The sequence below is a fragment of the Athene noctua genome, chromosome 2, assembly GCF_965140245.1.
Source record: "Athene noctua chromosome 2, bAthNoc1.hap1.1, whole genome shotgun sequence".
Taxonomy (NCBI): domain Eukaryota; kingdom Metazoa; phylum Chordata; class Aves; order Strigiformes; family Strigidae; genus Athene; species Athene noctua.
In genome coordinates this window covers 161020389-161035560 of record NC_134038.1, presented here as the reverse complement: position 1 = coordinate 161035560, position 15172 = coordinate 161020389, and the positions used below count along the sequence as shown (strand labels likewise).

General features: G+C 41.8%; 1 protein-coding gene across 3 annotated transcripts in view; it reads right to left on the bottom strand.

The window, feature by feature from the left end:
* COA1 (cytochrome c oxidase assembly factor 1) overlaps window positions 1–15172 on the bottom strand; it is a 55808-nt gene that overhangs the window by 15244 nt on the left and 25392 nt on the right. For 2 of the 3 annotated variants that reach the window (XM_074900899.1, XM_074900898.1), the window contains exon 2: window positions 11561–11763. The gene's annotated coding sequence lies outside the window, so the exon portion shown is untranslated. Of the gene's footprint in view, window positions 1–1694; window positions 1827–11560; window positions 11764–15172 lie in introns of all 3 variants that reach the window. The other variant, XM_074900900.1, reaches the window with a different exon arrangement.

Sequence of the window (15172 nt, the reverse complement as noted above, 5' to 3'; positions counted from 1 at the left end):
CCAGCTTTTCTGAAAGCCACCCAAGTAGTGATGGAAGTCACAGGAGATGAGGGTAATGTCAGGCAAACCACACACAAGCACAAGCACACACTTGTATTTCACATTCTTGCTCTCTTGCCCATCCATTGATCTTGTGAGATCCATAAGGCATCTGGGTGTGAGCCAATTTCTATGGTAATAACATGCCAGAACAAGATTTTAGAGCCAGTTTCTTGACACTCATTGTCTACTAAATACCTTCATCACTGCTACTGTCACCAAAGAGGGGACAGTACAGCAGAAGTGTTTTCACAGGTTCATCATTTCAGCATATTACTTTCCTCTTTTTCACAGAAATAGTCTCAACATACTATTTACCTCATTTCTGAGAATCGTGCTCCCTGCCCGCATGTTCAGAAATACCAAGGCTTTGCGTGTCTGATCTGCCTTCACCAAAAACTCCGTAACTTTAGAGAAGAAGTTACACAAAAAGTAGAAGTAATACTCTTTTTTTCTCAGTGGTTCTTCTCTAGATGCACTGAAAAGATGTATTTTGGCATTTAGGGAGGTAAAGCACCTTTTCAGCCAGCTTTGAAACGGTCCTTTCAAGGGTCGTCTTGTGGATCAGTTCCTAGGTATAATTTACAACCTGGTTAAAATGTTTTGAAGGGACAACTCTGTGTACAAAGAAGATCACTGTCATGCCAGGAAACTGTGATAAGCTTATTCTCTGCCTTTGCTGCTAGCTAATTAACAAGGAGAGTGAAAGTAGCCAATAGAGTTAATAAGAACCGTAAACAACCTTATTCTTGTAGTTGTATTGCATCTCCTGGGGCACATGCTACGACACAGGTGGCTTGCTCAGTTAGTACAAAGCCTGACATGGTACCGACAGATATTTAGTTGCATTTCCTTTTTCTCCTCTCTTGGGCGCTCTCATCTGCACATTTCTATATATTCATATATCTTCCTGTATCTTCTGTACTCCACCATCAGAGTCTACTTCCCCATGTGATCTTAAGCTACAGTCTCATCTGGCAGGCTTGCCTGTATTGAATTTCTTTTCCACCTGCTTGCCTACCTTCACACCCCTACATGCCCTCTTCCCCTGCAGACTATTGCACCACCCCAGGTCCAGGCTGCTTGAGGAGCCTTCTCCTGCCATCCCTTGGTTTATCCCTCTGGGAAACAGAGACTGTTTTCCTAACTGCAGGTAGCAAAGGCAGGTGCCTAAATCCTTTTTCGCTTTTCTCCAAAGTTGTGCAGATGCTACCTCCTAGTTTGTTCAGCCTTTTTGAAAGCTAGGCTTGTGTGCCAGCCACTTCAACAACCCACCCCAGGTCACCCTCCAAGACAACTAGAGCTGCCCATGCTTTGTACTGAAATAGGAGGGATATCGCAAAAAAAGAGGCATGACTAGAGTGTGTTATTGGAGAAGCAGAATAATTATAACTCCAGTGTGGCCCATTTTTGCTGTTATTGGAGCATGGCGTTATAGGTTAATGCCTAATAATCTGTCATTAACATCCCTAATTGTATGTTCCTGTAATTGGACACCATGGGGGGGGAGGTGTGAATGTTCACCTTTTGAGTTTTAGAGGTGAATTACAAAGGATTTAAAAGTAAGAATTCATAAGTAGGGTAAATAAAGTTATATCCAAGTTACAAGAAGAAAAGAACAGTGGTGTTTATGGTTTTAACAGTGAGTAGTTTACCTGAAAAAGCTGCAGGACAGCTTCTTGGCTTCCCTGCTGCTGGGAGTGAGGTCACGAGAGCTGCAATTCAGCGTTCAAAAGAACTGCTCCACGCTGTACCTGTGCCTCCCCACAGCCTGCGTCACAGCCCAGCTTCCAAATGGGCACATTAAAACAAAAGAATCACATAAAGAAATAGCAAATATAGTCCTTCGACTGTGTTGTGCTGTCAGGATGAGAGGGAATAGCGCTCTATGCTTAGCAGGAGCTTAGCAGAAGTGGACTATCAAAGACAGGGAGGTTTTCATAGTGTGATGTGCATTTTCTGTATATAGTTTCCTAGAATAGGTTCATTGAGCCTGCAAGGTGAGTGATCAGTGAAGAGTACCAATCCATTTCTCATGGAAAGATCAAAGAGCTTGCAATGCTTTCTAAGCAGTGGCAACTACTTCGCTCTCATGCCAGTCTGTGGCCATTTATCTGTGTCCAATACATTAATTATGCCAAAAACACTGGCAAGTTATCAAAGGCAAACAACTTATCAAGCTTTAAGTCAACTTACTAAATCCTGCAATGGGGGGGAAAACACTGAGAAACACAAAGGTCTGTAATAACCTTCTTGGCTAATAGATCAAATTTTACCTTGTAAAGAGAAAAGAAAATGGTCACAGAAGTTCACAGAGGTACTGTGGACATCACTGGGCTAGGAGATGTACGTGGCTACATCAGAAGTTAGTATCTGCCTGGAAGTTTACAGTCTCTAACTCCAATCCTGATAAGGCTTATGCCTGTCTGTAGTCTTACTAACTCAATAATATGATCCACATGCATGCATTAAATAGGCATGCAGGAGACAGTGACCTAAAGGAACTGAATGCCAGGGGAGGCTGTCACAGGGAAAAAATGTTTAAGGCAGGAACACAGGGTAAATCATATGATGCTTGTTCCCCTGTGATGTGTCTGCTTCTAGAAATGAGGGGGTAAAAGATGGGACCTATTCTGCTATGATTAGCATGGAGCTCAATTTACAAAGCCTTTAAAAATTTCAGGGAAGGTTTGCAGCCCTAAGGCCAAACATCTTGCTGATATAATGCCTTTTATTATATAGTATTATGGCAATACCTACTTTTGGCACTTCAAACACACCTTGCTCTTATTCATACTTCCTAGTGAAAACACAAAATAAATAAAATGCTGCCCTAAATCCCCCCAGATTCTCAGATGTGGTAAGTTTATTTCAAGTGCCCATCTTTACACCCTCCCCAGACAGCCCCTCCTTCAGAAAATGCTGACCATTTGAAATACATCAGATCAACACTTAAAGCCTAAGGCTTTGAGGAAAACTAATTACTTTTGAACATCTTGGACATCTGGATTGTTTCCAGAAATTGGTCCTTGCCCATATGAGCAGAACTGGTTCAGTATCAGCTAAATCTGTTAACACAAATTAAGATCTAGGGAAAAAATAACCTCAAAGACTCGTGACTTTTTAATAAGCATTGAACACCAAAAACAGCACAAGACCAACTGGGATTCTGACCTAGAAACATTCTATTCTCAGAAAGACAAAAGGGGAAAGAAAAATTATGATGGGAACCATTAAAAAAAAAAAAAAAGCAACAAACTCCTGTAATACTTGAAGGTTTCCGTTCAGACAGATCCAGCTTGTTGACATGCACAGAGCTGTGCAAGATGGAGATGGAGAGAGCAAAAGGGTGAAGGAAGTAGTGGAAGCTGCCACAACATTTGCACGTGCAGCATCTGGAATCAGACCTTTAAGTTGATCTGAGGAGCAGCTACTGATTTATCCATCCTCCCTTGGAAAAAGGAAAAGATGCTGGATGCTCACAAGACAGTTGGACGCGAATCAGCTTCTTTTCCAAAAATGAGTCAGGGCGAGAGGAATTTCAGAGAACAGCTGACTGCAATCCATATTTTCCTCCTCAGAACACATGTGGGAAAAGATTTGAGGGAAAAAATATCTCTCTGGTTAATGCTTTAAATGATGCCTCTATTTTATTCACTACATCTTAGGTCCTTCTATAGCTCCCATTAAGGAAGGCATGAATTTTTATTTTTTTTTTTTTTTACATTTTGCAGAGCTGTGGCAGAAAAACATGGAAAAACTTTGCAGGAAGTTTGTGCCAGGTCAGGCATGACCTGGGCTGTGTCCCTGCCCTTGCACCATCCTCTCTCTTTGGCTAAAACATACCAGCCTAGACAGGTTCAGCACAACTCCGGAGCTGTTTCCTATAGTGAACCTACCTTTAGGAATCCCCCACAGGGACAAGCTTTTCCGATGGAGCTACAGCATAGGGCTTTGCCCAGTAAGGAGGTGCGACTGACAGTCCAAGAGACAGACAAAAGCACAAACCACGCTTTTATGTACTGTTAACGGGTGAGATTTTTTTAAACATTGGGTGCTCTCTGTGTGCTGGATAGGAGATAGCTTTACAGGATCTCTGTTTCCTAAAAGTGCTGGGATTTCTGAAAATTGGGCTGCTTTATATGGCATTTTCAAGACACACCCTCACTAGTAGCTTTCAAACAGGGCTGCTAACAACATACATTATTTCCTCATAAATTTATTGCTACTGTAACCTTCAAATACTTGTCTGTGGGGTTTGCTGATCAAATGCTAGATTACCAAGGGCTAAATCAATGAAATATGACAAATGTGGCATATACGAGACACATAAATGTGCTGTGATCCATTAGAAAAGGGAACAGGAGCAGTTAGCGGGGAATCACTGCTGCTAATGATGCTGGCAGGGATCCATGCCCACAGATTTCTTAAATTGAAGGCTGCAGAGGAAAGACTTTGCCTTTGACCACAACACACGTTTTTCTGTTTGTTTTTGTTTTCTCATTGCACGCCACTCAGCTCTCTTTGTGGGAATTAGGAAGAGCGATAGAGATACCATCGCTTTTATGTAATGTTACTCCCAGGGACCTCTGCTTAAGATAGAAAAAGCCCCTACTCAGTGTTACTGCTGTTCACAGGACACTAGTGCTGGCAAAGCAGAAGACAGTGCCTCCCAGGTTTCACAAGCAGCTCAGGGACTGACTCACTGTATCACTGTGGCTTAAAACCATAAACTTTGAGTGTCTCAATTCACACATGTGAAAATAAGTGACTAAATACTTCCTGGTTCCTACTCCGCTGGAAGATAGCGCCATTTATAGGCTACAAAATGCTCTGACAGCCTAATATGTAATTTTACTTAGGTATGAAATTACCCATGTCTAGTACACGCATGTTAAGAGGCACAACAATGTGTTCCAGAAAAAATAAAAAAGTATTTTGCAGCCTGGCACAGGGCGTGTTGTAGGACCAGCAGCATAATTACAACAGCCGCAGTTGGCACTTATTAGAAAATTAAAGAAGCTGTTAACAGGTCATTAATAATCTATGACTACCTGACTTAATAGTATTCTTCAGTCGACAGGCATGAGGGTGAGGGGGTGGAGGAAATGGTCACACCTTCTTCTAAGTCACTGTAGAAGGCTGATACCCTTATTTTTCATCACTTTGTAATCTGCTTGTTTATTCCCTCCTGGTGTCTCTCCCGAGTGGCTCTTCTCTCGCTGCTAGCCCTCACACCAAAGGACTGCGAGGCTCCTGGCCAGCGAAGCCAGCAGCTGCACCTGCAAGAGCCAGTCCCAGAGGAAAGCCAGCCCTCCCTGTGGCATCCCAGCCCGGTAGCTGTCTCCCTGCTGTTTGTAGTCTCTAAACACCTCTCCTGAGAGTGTGCTCCTACTTTTGAACATTATTTTGTCTGCAAGGCATCCGTGTCCGTTTTCAACACTACGATTTGTTCTCTCGAGTCTTGCTCCTTGCCTTCTGTCTGTAGGCAGATGGTTGGAGGAGGAGAGAAAAGCAACTTGTTTCCCTGTTTCTTCAGACAAACACACGCTCTCCAGAGCAGACAGATGCCTTAAAGTCAGATCCAGGGCATCAATTCATCTTTTGGGTTCAGCTGTAGCGTATAAAGCATTTGCTGGCTCTGGTCTAATGCTTTTTGACATTGTCAGGCCCCCTTCAGTGAACTACTGCCTTGTAACCAACTTGACAGCAAGTATTGTTCTACATTTATTAATACCGTACGTGCTATCTTCAAACTGACATGTTCCAAGGCCAGGCATCAGCTGTGCTCAGCTCTGCCTTCAAAAATATTATTCAGACAACAGCACAGACCTCCTGCTGCTAATAAATAAATAAGTAAATAAAAACATGCCTTTACCATGCCGCTGCCACACCTTTTTACCCTTTCAATCTCAATTTTGCAATAATTTTTTTCTTTTCCTTGGGGTTTTAAAATTTGAAGTAATCACTTCCCTGCACCCTCCCCTTTTTGACTTCTTTAGGAAAGGGCTTTTTTTTCCTCCCAGTCTTCTTTCAATTTATTCCTTTCTCTCTCTTTTGGATGCAAACCTAAATTCCAGAAACTGGATTCTACATAAAAGTTAATTAACTGCAGGAACTGTTTTTCCTCTCCTTTTTATTTTTATGTTTTTGGAATGCAGATGGTTTTTTTTACTATAGCCACTGTAATTTTCTATTATTTTTAAAATGTTCAGCTTAATGGGTTATGTTTACTTAGTCAATAAGCTGATGATGCCCATGACAGGACCAGAAGTGTTTGGTTAGCAGCAGGGAGGAAAAAAAAAAATCAATAACTCCAAGCATTTGGCAGCTTTGTGGGCAGGAAATCATTTGTATTCTCTGGTTTAAATCAATGACCTTCTTTTCTTTGCTGTTCCAACAGGAAATTATAAACTCTGTGAACACTATTTGCATAGTGCCTTCTGCAATACACTTGTATATGCCTGGGCAAAACAGTATTGTTAACCCCAGCAGTGCTTCTCTGAGGTCTCTGTTAGAGAAACCTGGGCACTTTAGCACAGAGCTTTTCAGCTGCAGGCACTTGTATTTATTAGAAGCAGAGGCAGAACAGAGTAAGATGTGAGAAGAGCTCCTTTTCCACTTCCAGTGGCATTATTATTTGATAACAGGGTTGTCTACCACAGAGTATGAAAAAATGCCGCCTTTGTAACTCGGCAAGATGTTGTATTTTTAGTATGACAGACAGAAACTTGCTACTTCTACATTAAAGCTGCAATTGCACTTTTGTATCTTGCTTATCGGGGTTGCCCTAATTTGCTAGGCATGGTTTGAAAGTGCTGCACCTTTGCTTGAACTCAGCTTAGCATTACAGAGTTCGTGTTTGGGAAAGTTTCAGCCTCCTCTGTCCTGCCCTTTTGCTAAATGCACTTAAGGAAGAAAAAGAAATTGCCATCTTGTCTTGCTATGCTGACAGGAAGCTGTTCTCAGAAGATGATGTTCTGAGAAAAGGCAGTGTTGAGCCTGCCACCGAACTCGCCTTCTAACTTTTTCTGCTGCCCACCACTGTGTTAAGTCCAGCCCAGCTGTTTCGTAGGCATGCAAGAAGACAAGCTAGTCAGAGGAGATGGAGGAGGTGTGTGACCCTTTTTTCTGTTTCCCCCAGTGTGATCACAGTGCAGCCCCAAAGTCTAGGATTCTTGTCTATAGCCAGAGCTAAGTGTTGCAGCTTGCAGCACCAGGAACTGGCACTGTAAAGCTCCTGGACCTAATCACTCCTTGATGTGCTATCTTCATCCTGTGCAGTAGAATGACATGATGAATCAGTCTGAAAAACATGATTATAACCCCAGAAACCACCAAGGCCTCAGTAGTCTGCACTGAAATGAAATGTCACGAAATTCAGGCATTCAGATTTCTCTGCTTTGCTTTTGCACATGACAAGTCCTTTCACAGCAGCTCTCAGCATCCCTCCTGTCCTCTCAATGCCACTGGCACAAAGCTGCAGCCATCAGGTGTTACTTGAAGTATATTTATTAGTTATGTCACAGCTGTCCCTCCTTGAAACAAAAAGGATAGCAATGTTACTTGGAATGACTGAAGTGGAAGTAATATGTAATACTTGCACTCAGCTTTGTTTCTACTAATTTTCCAGATGTAAGGTTGCCCACCCTGACCCCATAAGCATTTAATTCCTTCCCACTGCAAACTCTACATGATTGTTTGGGGTCCCTTCCAGAGCTCCTGGCTGTTGGAGCACTCTTCGCATTTCTAAAATTTGCTGTTCCTGATTGAAGGGAGACACCAAAAAGATGAGATACCTTACTTTCTCACTGACAAGAGACCAAAGCAGCATCACAGCATGACAGAAGGGCTGAGATCGGAAGGGACTCCTAGAGGTCACTTTGTTCAACCCCCCTGCTCAAATGGGGCTGCCTACAGCCAGTGGCCCATGACCACATCCACACAGCTTTTGAGTATCCCCAAGGATGGAGACCCCACTGCCTCCCTGGGCAACCTGTGCCAGTACTTAGTTACCCTCAGTGAAAAAGTGTTTCCTGATGTTCAGACCACCTCCCGTGTTCCAGTGTGTGCCCACTGCCTCTCGCTCTCTCACTGCATGCCGCTGGAAAAAGTCTGGCTCCCTCTTCTTCACACTCTCCCTTCAGATATTTACATACATTGATGAGATCCCCCTTGAGCCTTCTGTGCTCTGAACAGTCCCAGAAAGCAGAGTGCTAATTCAAAGGATGAATCAGGTAGCTTATTTCTCAGTTGACTTTCTTCTACTGAGTAGGAAAAGGAAATGTGCCTTTCTTTCCCTGTTGCTTTTCTTCCCTTCCCCACACATACATCCCCTAAATGTCATGCTGTCACCTTTTCCTGTTGAACACCACGTACCTGGAATCGTTCCATATCACAACAAAAAATGTTCTAATCTGGAAAGACGAGCAAATAGAATAGCTCATGCCAGAAATATGAACTGGTTTGATTAGTTTTAGGCTTTGGACTGATTTGTGAGTGATTTATGATTACATCTGAATAAAACATAATCAGAAACTGTGGAGTGATAGTGGTGTATGCACAAAAAGGAGAGCTGCTCCTGTTACACGTGGGAACGTATGGGCCACAATGTAATTCTTTTGAGGTTGTGAAAGGTGTGCTATGTGAGTAATTCATTTCACTAATATATGACAAGCCACTTTCATAATGGAAAAAATTACTTTCCTAGCCAATTTGTTTTTTAACGACTTATCATAGTTGTTATCCTCCTAAGGGTGTATATTTTCCACCATGCAGAAAACTAGTATGGAATAAAAAATGCTGATAGACTCAAAAACTGCATTTAGCTTCAAAACAGAAGTTTGTGGGTTGTTGTTTTTTAATATATATAAGCTATGATCTTTGAGGTTTTTCCTCAGAAGACAACCATGTGTTTCATGTGGCCTCTGTTTACAAAAAGGAAAATATAATTCTTTCTGGGAAAAAGAAACTAGATTACTCTTCAGGAAAAGGAGATTTAGTGCTGCAGTGTTCAAGAGTACTTGGAGGGAAATTCAGCTCAAGAACTCTGTACTGAATTTAGGGCACAGATTTACCAATTGGCTCTGCTCTTGCATTGCACTTAAATGCACTGCTGTATTCATACTGAATTGAATGGGATTTGCTGTAGAGGTAAAAAGCAAGACTCACTCTCTTTTAAATTTAATACAGAATAATCACTTTGCTGACTTCAGTAAAGTAATTTCTGATTTCTACTGCTATAAGCAAGGGCAAAGCCAAAATAGGAATGTACCTCAAAGTGACAGAGGTCAGATATGTCCTTAATCTTTGTTAAATGAAACATTTGGAATAAAACGCATTATTTGCTGCTCTTACATTCTCTCCATAAAAGAATAGTGAAATGGCTTGTGGGTTGGGGTTTTTTTACCTTTGTAACATTAGTAGTGAGGACATATTGTCTCCAAATGTTATTGTCCTTATGTGATACTTCTCCAGTATAAATCCAGTCACTTTAAATGAGGTATAACTTGGTACCAGAAAAGACAGAACTGGCTAGTTTACTGTGTGTATGTACAAACAATGAGATAGCAGAACTGGCTGATAGATATACAGGGCTAAAATTTACCAGATCTGCTCCTCTGCTCAAGGCTGGCACAGAAGAGGAGCAAAACTTCCTCCTTCCTTGCCCTCGATACTTAGATCCATTAGACACACCCTCGAGTTTCTTATTTGTTCTTCTCCATTTGTGTTGGCCATTCCTTAAATGGTGCTATACCCTGGCTTGGAAGTTCCTACAAGCATGAGATTTTCCCCCGAGGATGTTTTGTCTGGGCCATTTTATGATGCAAATGTCTTACTGGGAGAAAGAACTGGCCCTACAAGGTCTGATGCCTTACTGAGAGATGAGTACGAGTTAACATATGTAATATCCAGTACTGGTGGAGAAAGTAAGAAAAAAGCAACCAATCATTTTTAACTTGTACAACAAGCTGCACTCCTCTGACTGTGTTTTCCCCCAAATCCGCTTGTTAACTATGATTCAGTACGTGCCGTTTGTGCTTTACGGGACTAAGAATCTCTAAGCCAGTTTACTGGTGAAAGTAACAACTTTCTAATTAAACGTTAATGGCAGTTTTTTAATTAGTCCCAGGGTTCTGGTAGAAAGTTAAGTCCTTCCTTCAATAACCAGCAGTTACAGATGCAGTAAGTGTTAATAACCTGATAGGAAGCAAACTAGGCAGGCGTAAATTCTGTCACCCAGAAAATGGATTTCATGTAGCTTTTTGGTGGACTGTTCACGCTTTAAACCAAAAAAGTGGTTGATTTTTAATATGGAGAGTTGGGCTGTTTGCAGAACCTAAAGCTGCAGCTCCATCATGTTGTTCCTCATTTCTCTCAGACCTGATGTTTAACATGCTTCCTGCTATACAATTTGAAGCTAAAAATGTCACCTGGTTTAGGGGCAGGGAGAGGAAGAAACTTAAATGGGACCAGCAATCACTCTCAGACTTTCAGCAATGTGCTCAGACGCCAAAAGAATAAACATTAGAAGTCACAAGAGATTTAAATTGCTTTGTTTCTGATATAAGCTTTTCAGGCCACAAATGAACTTTTGTAAGGAAGCAAGAGTATGCATGGGGGTTATGTGGGAATAGGAAAGGGCTGCATATGTGAAAGTGACACCAGAAAGGATTTAGTGGGAACAGTAAAGGAACAAAATTTTATCAAATGCTGGCCTAAAGGCCAACTGAAGCAACCAGCTGGTTTTCATCTCTATGCAAAAGGAAAGCAACCAGTTACACTGCCCTTCCCCACCTCCCCCATCTCTCTAGACACCAGGGTTTTAGCTGGAGGAAACTTAAACGGAGCTCAGCAAATTACAAGGAAAACTCAAGATGAGGTTTCTGAAAGGCTGTTGTATCTTTAGGGACAGAGTAACCTTAAGAGATACCGTAAGGATACTGTATCCTGGATAGAGGTTTTTGAAAGGTTACTGTCTCTTTAAGGATACAGTAACCTTTAGGGATACTGTATTCTTAGGCATGGAGAGTTGTCACTTTGCTCAGTAACATCGCTTTCTGATCCTAGTTTTTCTACCTTAGTTAAAAAGGTAGAGTGCCACTTTACTCACTTAAGTAACTGGCCATCTTAGGAGATGTCTTCTGCGCTTTCCAGTTTAGGAAGTAAACTGAAGTTGCACAAAGAAATCTCAAACTTCTGTCATGGCCAAGACGCAAGAGTTTTTGGCAGTGATCCACTTCCAGTGATCCACTGCAGTTTTCCAGCCTCAACAGTGCTCTGAGGGAGTTCTTGAAATGCAACCCAACGCAAGCACAGTGCCAGGGTGCACTAACAAGACCCCATTTAGTAGTTTTAGTACAACAGGGAGAGATGTGGCAATATAAGTGTTAGCTACACAACATTGTGCTCTTGATTTTTTTCCCCGGCTTGGTTTAAAACAGTTGTATGATAAGCTGATAACTATAACTATTTTAAACTCTATTGTGCAATGGATGCAGGCTTCTGAGGCCTGACTTACCGTACTTGGATTGAAGCTCAGTATCTATGGCTTGATTTTTAGGCAGCTGAGGAAGCAGGGAGAGCTATTTGTCCTGTAAGGCACTCGGCATAACAACAGGCGTTTTGGTGCCACTCCTCTAAAACGGTGGTTCAAGATTGCTATCACCTGGTAGCCTCAATCCACCTAGAAAGCTCTCCTGACAGCTCTTATCCAGACTCCACCTAGAACAAAAGAGAAAATGCAAAGGAGTGGGTATGTAGCAGAGGAAGAATACTCAGACCTGCCTAAGGATTCAGCAGGGTCCTTTGACCTCTCACTCCAGGACAACATCCAGTACTGTCAGTCCTACTGCCTGTGTTTTCCTTATAACCAATTTACAGCTAAGTGAGAAGTTAGCACATGACATTTTGGCACGACAGCAGTTCCATCAAAAACATCAGGGATCTCCTGCAGCTTTGTCCGCCCTTATTCACAAAAACCTTACAAAAACAACCACACATTCTTTTTCATGAAACCATGCCTGCTGGCTGCCTGAACACTGCTAGCAGTATTCATAAAAAGGAGGTAACAGACCATGTATTTCGGTCCCACAGCTAAATACAATTTTCATAATAGACATGCCTCCTGTACAGCTCTTCCTCTGGTGGTAATAATGAATAAATCCACAATAGCCCATGTGCTGGGACTTTTTATTTACCAGTTTATCCAATTTTGAACTAGTCTACCTGAAAACAGATACATTTGTTCTTCTAATGGCACTTTGTGCTTACCAGTAAGTCCCTGCACATGCAGCAGTTTGTTCTGTACATGTACCAGGAGGAACAAAGTAGAGGAGCTAGTGTTTTTAAAGTTGGAACACTTCAGGCTGCAGTCGAGATCTTTAAACTAGTAAGCTCTATGAGAAGTGGAATAAGAAAACCTGAGATTGTCCAGATTTGGGCCTCTTGGAGTCTCCAAGGCTGACTGAGAGCACAGTTCCTTGCAGCCCCTCCCCTGCAAAGAAGAGCCAGACCCTCTTCATTATCCAGCCACCCGCTTCCATAAAATTCTAATATCTTCAGTATCTCAAAGACCCTGTGCCTCTATGTCAGGTCTCTTATAACAGGGAGGGAGGTTCCCAAACTATATACACAGATGCAGACACACATACAACACACACGCTGAGAACAGTCATTTCCGTCGGAAACCAGGCTGAAATCTGTGCAAGTCAGTCAATACAAAGGCAGGCAATTTTCAAGACAGCTTTTAAAAAGCTTGTTAAACATTTGCTAAACTCTAGAAACAGGACTGTGTGCTTGTAACAGAATGCATACCAGGGCATCCCAACAGCAGCCTCTTGAGTACTCCCAGCAAGCAGGAGTTAATCTTACAGTATCACCATGAACAGCCCCAACAGAAATGAGACTTTCATTCATTGGTTGCTCAGCCTTAATTAATAGGACACTTTTCAATTAAACTTCAATGACATCTTTTGAAAACAAGTTTTACACCTACTATATTTCTTTTGGACAAAACAGTCTGCTCAGCTGTATTCCCAGCTATATGTTTTGTTTCTCCCAGCCTGCTGGCAGCCACAGCTACTTAGAAAGAAAGCAAGTTATGTCAACTGCTAGGATTTTCTACAGTACATATTACATCACCTTTCCTGAGAAACTTGTCTGAGAAGATCCCTTCTCTTGCTTTCTTTCATAATGTCCTTCACATTCCTCTTTCAATATTTGTTGTTCTCTCTGTGGAAGCTCATTTGCTGGCATTTTAAGGAAAGGTTACATAGCAAAAGGGTCACTAATAGAACTTTTTTCTCCCTATCCCATGCTCCTGGAGAGAAAACTGTAGCATGTGGCACCTTTAGAGAAAGGTTTTCCTTTAGAAAAACCTACAGCAGTCATTGCTGGTTTCAGAACAAGAAAAGGAATTTGGAGCATGAATTACCATGGCCATTTTAATTCTAACAGTGAAGAAGTAAGGAGAAGAAAGAGCAAAAGACAAAACAAAACAAAGAGAGAAAATTGTGGTCTGGTGCAAGTAGAAAGCCACATCCCGGAATTTTACCCTTATCCCTGATACTGAGGTGACTGTGTCCCTGGTCAAATCACTCTGTGCCTCTGCTTGCTTCTTTACAAGTCTTAGTCCTTATGAAATGGCCTTGGAAATCAACAGTTGTACGTCTTTCAAAATGTCCTCTAGATAAAATGTACCAGTTGAAATCTGGTCCAGAGACAACTGAAGGTGCTGGGAGCCTGTCCAGTTCAGGTCCACAGACTTCAAAGTAGGCAGTTGTAAGTATGTTAAGTCTGGGGACAGGGTTTGGCATACACTGGGAATGGAGCCTAAGAACTGAAAAGATAAACATTTCCAACCTTAGGTGTATAAACCTGGGTGGCTTAATATATGTGCTCACCAGTGTGAACACATGCACACATGTGTGTGAGCTGGCACGTGAGATGGCTGCTTGCTGTTTGTTTATGTGGGCTCTTTTACAGTCCCTCACTGCAGCAAGGCAGTGCGTGCAGGAGGCTGGTATGGCCCGTTGCAGGGCACCAGCTCAAAAGCATGGTAAGGATATTTATTTTGACTGAAGCTAAATGGCTGAACTTGAAGTTGGGAGGTATCTTCTATTCAAATGCATCTCCTTCTTCTAAACACAGTGGCTCCCACATGATCTTCTTGGGTAGTTTGAGTCTTTCTAAACAAACAATGGAGAAGGAAATCTAATTCCCAGTCCAGAAAAGGAAACACAGCTAAACGAACACTGTTAGCAAGGGCAAGTATATTATCTCTGTCTGTTTGAGAGTCCACTGAGGTTGAACAAAATCTTTTCATCAGCTGTAGTAGAGTCTGTATTACACTCCATTTGAATGATCTGTTTAGGATTAAGCGTTTCTTGAAAAGCACACTGCTTTTACTCCAGAAGCATTTTCCATTCCATGGGACTTCAATTACTAACACTTTATTCAACTAACACTTCAATTTAGAAAAATGCTGAATGATCTGTGTCATGTTTAACATGAAGTGTAACTGAAGTACCCTATACTGTGCAGTAGCACTCTCTGAACGTCTGTTTTTTAAAGGATTTGTGAAAAATCAACAGAAAAAACACCAGCAAGTTATTTTGAACAGGCTTAAATTAGGTCTTCATCTTTACTTGAGAACTTATAAAGGAGCCAAAATAACAAAAAGAAAAATTCAAACCCACTCTGCTTCAACAGCAAAATCATCTAAAAAACCAGCTTAATCCTTTTGGGATCAGCAATCTGGGCAGATAACTAAAGCAATGGATAATAAAATAGCCAAGCACTGGGTACCCAGTTAATGTACCAGCAAGCTGTTGATGGTATATAAACGATGCTAAAAGAACAGGAAATTATTAAAGCAGAAGGCAATACTTCATTCAGCTGGGATTACTGCTTAGGAAGTCGCTAGTGCACATTCATCATGAATACTAGAAGTGAGCACAGGCAGAAACTTGCCTGTTACCCAAATGAGTATGACTAGTGCTGAATCCTTCTCTTACTAATCTTTCTTAGAGTCTGAACTTCACTTCCAGAAAGGCAAGATTATTTGGGAGGCTCCATTTTCACACTTAATTGCAGAATCAGACCCATGGAGCTCTTCCAGGAGCTCTTTGGG